Source organism: Rhododendron vialii, chromosome 11a (assembly GCF_030253575.1).
Source record: "Rhododendron vialii isolate Sample 1 chromosome 11a, ASM3025357v1".
In the NCBI taxonomy this organism is placed as follows: Eukaryota; Viridiplantae; Streptophyta; class Magnoliopsida; order Ericales; family Ericaceae; genus Rhododendron; species Rhododendron vialii.
This window is the reverse complement of record NC_080567.1, coordinates 978,509-982,500: the sequence shown is the minus strand read 5'-3', so window position 1 is coordinate 982,500 and position 3,992 is coordinate 978,509.

Genomic DNA, 3,992 nt, shown 5'->3' with positions numbered 1-3,992 from the left:
CATCCCCCAAAGGGAACACCAATGCGTCATCGAGGAAGAATTTTTGAGCAGCAACTAGCTTACCTCTCCGCAAGGGTGGGGCTTCCCCGAAGGGTTACAACACCAATGCATCATCAAGGAAGCTTTCCGACGGGACATTGCCATAGCCAATGTAGGACCACCGGCCAGCGCATGACGCCTAAACGACATGCTTACCCCTCAGCAAGAAGGCATTCCCTAAATGAACACCAATGCATCGTCGAGGAAGAATTTTTAAAACATAACTTTGCTTACCCCTCAGCATATAGGCAATCACCGAAGGACATGCCAATGCGTCATCAAGGAAGATTTTTGCAAATTCATTTTTTGATTTTTTGATGAACAATGAATTTAGAAAACATTTTGGCTTCACATAAAAGCATCTACAAACTTACCTCTCCGCAACGGTGTCCCTGCCCCTAAGGGTTTCAACACCAATGCATCATTAAGATAGTTTTTTCAAAGGGACAGGGCCGTTGCCAATGGACGAGATCCATCGGGATTGTGCCATAGCAAATGGATATCCATCAGCCGGCGCTCACCGCCAAGACGACAAGCTTACCTCTCAGCAAGGAGGCATCCCCCGAAAGGGACACCAATGCATCATGGAGGAAAATTACCCAAGGGACAGTGCCATAGCCAATGGAGAACCATCAACCGGCGCTCGCCGCCTAAGCGACAAGCTTCTCCCTCCACAAGGAGGCAACCCCTGGGCTACGCAACGTGGCATTAGGAATCAAAGACAATTAGCCAGTTTCGCTTTTCCGTGCGGGGACACCAATGCGTCATCGGGAATGTGCCATAGCCAACGGATATCCATCAGCCGGCGCTCACCGCCAAGGCGACGAGCTTACCTCTCAGCAAGGAGGCATCACCCGAAAGGGACACCAATGCATCATGGAGGAAAATTACCCAAGGGACAGTGCCATAGCCAATGGAGAACCATCAACCGGCGCTCGCCGCCTAAGCGACAAGCTTCTCCCTCGACATGGAGGCAACCCCTGGGCTACGCAACGTGGCATTAGGAATCAAAGACCATTAGCCAGTTTCGCTTTTCCGTACGGAGACACCAATGCATCATCGGGATTGTGCCTAGCAAAAGGATATCCATCAGCCGGCGCTCACCGCCAAGGCGACAAGCTTACCTCTCAGCAAGGAGGCATCCCCCGAAAGGGACACCAATGCATCATGGAGGAAGATTACCGAAGGGACATTGCCGTAGCCAATTGAAAAGATCAATCGGCCGGCGCTCGCCACCCATCTCATTGAAATAGACGACGAGCTTACCTCTCAACAAGAAGGCATCCCCCAAAGGGAACACCAATGCGTCATCGAGGAAGAATTTTTGAGCAGCAACAAGCTTACCTCTCCGCAAGGGTGGGGCTTCCCCGAAGGGTTACAACACCAATGCATCATCAAGGAAGCTTTCCGACGGGACATTGCCATAGCCAATGTAGGACCACCGGCCAGCGCATGACGCCTAAACGACATGCTTACCCCTCAGCAAGAACGCATTCCCTAAATGAACACCAATGCATCGTCGAGGAAGAATTTTTAAAACATAACTTTGCTTACCCCTCAGCATATAGGCAATCACCGAAGGACACGCCAATGCGTAATCAAGGAAGATTTTTGCAAATTCATTTTTTGATTTTTTGATGAACAATGAATTTAGAAAACATTTTGGCTTCACATAAAAGCATCTACAAACTTACCTCTCCGCAACGGTGTCCCTGCCCCTAAGGGTTTCAACACCAATGCATCATTAAGATAGTTTTTTCAAAGGGACAGGGCCGTTGCCAATGGACGAGATCCATCGGGATTGTGCCATAGCAAATGGATATCCATCAGCCGGCGCTCACCGCCAAGACGACAAGCTTACCTCTCAGCAAGGAGGCATCCCCCGAAAGGGACACCAATGCATCATGGAGGAAAATTACCAAAGGGACAGTGCCATAGCCAATGGAGAACCATCAACCGGCGCTCGCCGCCTAAGCGACAAGCTTCTCCCTAGACAAGGAGGCAACCCCTGGGCTACGCAACGTGGCATTAGGAATCTAAGACCATTAGCCAGTTTCGCTTTTCCGTGCGGGGACACCAATGCGTCATCGAGACTGGGCCATAGCCAACGGATATCCATCAGCCGGCGCTCACCGCCAAGGCGACGAGCTTACCTCTCAGCAAGGAGGCATCCCCCGAAAGGGACACCAATGCATCATGGAGGAAAATTACCCAAGGGACAGTGCCATAGCCAATGGAGAACCATCAACCGGCGCTCGCCGCCTAAGCGACAAGCTTCTCCCTCGACATGGAGGCAACCCCTGGGCTACGCAACGTGGCATTAGGAATCAAAGACCATTAGCCAGTTTCGCTTTTCCGTGCGGGGACACCAATGCGTCATCGGGACTGTGCCATAGCCAACGGATATCCATCAGCCGGCGCTCACCGCCAAGGCGACGAGCTTACCTCTCAGCAAGGAGGCATCCCCTGAAAGGGACACCAATGCATCATGGAGGAAAATTACCCAAGGGACAGTGCCATAGCCAATGGAGAACCATCAACCGGCGCTCGCCGCCTAAGCGACAAGCTTCTCCCTCAACAAGGAGGCAACCCCTGGGCTACGCAACGTGGCATTAGGAATCTAAGACCATTAGCCAGTTTCGCTTTTCCGTGCGGGGACACCAATGCGTCATCGGGAATGTGCCATAGCCAACGGATATCCATCAGCCGGCGCTCACCGCCAAGGCGTCGAGCTTACCTCTCAGCAAGGAGGCATCCCCCGAAAGGGACACCAATGCATCATGGAGGAAAATTACCCAAGGGACAGTGCCATAGCCAATGGAGAACCATCAACCAGCGCTCGCCGCCTAAGCGACAAGCTTCTCCCTCAACAAGGAGGCAACCCCTGGGCTACGCAACGTGGCATTAGGAATGAAAGACCATTAGCCAGTTACGCTTTTCCGTGCGGGGACACCAATGCATCATCGGGACTGTGCCATAGCCAACAGGTATCCGTTAGCCGGCGCTCACCACCAAGGTAGCAAGCTTACCTCTCAGCAAGGAGGCATCCCCCCATGGGAACACCAATGCATCATGGAGGATGTGAGTCTGCAAGCATTCCCAACGGGACTCGAAAGCACGAGCATTTTGAGACCAAACGGCCATGGAGTTCTAGTTTCTGCCCGATAGTAGTGTCATTGTTTGCTCTGCCATTCCTTGGCTAGGCCTTGCCTTTACCCGGGCATTTTTTTCTAGCGTTACCAACGGGTCATCTCTTTACGGGTTTCTGTGGCCAAACCGCCAACATTTGCCCGACATAGTTTTTCTTTGCCCGATAGAGTCATGCTTTGCCCCACGGGACGGGTAAAAATAACATTTCGCCTCCGGGGTATTTCGGTCTTTTTTCCGAGCATTACCCACGGGTAGTGCTTCCAGGGGTAACCAAGGCCAAATGGCCAAGAATTGCCCGATAGAGTCCTGCTCTGCTCGATAGAGCTGTGCATTGCCTTGCGGGACGACTTAATATAGCATTTCGATTCAGGGGCATTTCGGTCTTTTTTCCGTGCATTACCGACGGGTAGTGTTTTCTCGAGTAACCGAGGCCAAATGGCCAAGATTTGCCCGGGTGGTCTCGATAGCAACGTGCCTTGGCACCCGGCGTCGGGTGGCCTCGGCTTCCCCAAGGGAGGGACACCACCCCCCCCCCCCTATAGTAGTAAAATTAGCCTTTGCCCTTGTGGCAGGAAGGAACATCAATGTGTCCGAACTGAAGCAATAGGGGTTTTTTTGAGCATCGCAACTTTTTTTCATAAACTTTGAATTGGGACATCTTCACAAAAATATGAAGCAACTCCTCCAAAAAATTCAGAATTTTTTGCCAAAAGGATAATTTTATATTAATTAAACAAAAAATAAATAGATAAAAATCCAAAAAAATACAAAAAAATACAAAAAAAGTAAGAAAAAATCACAAA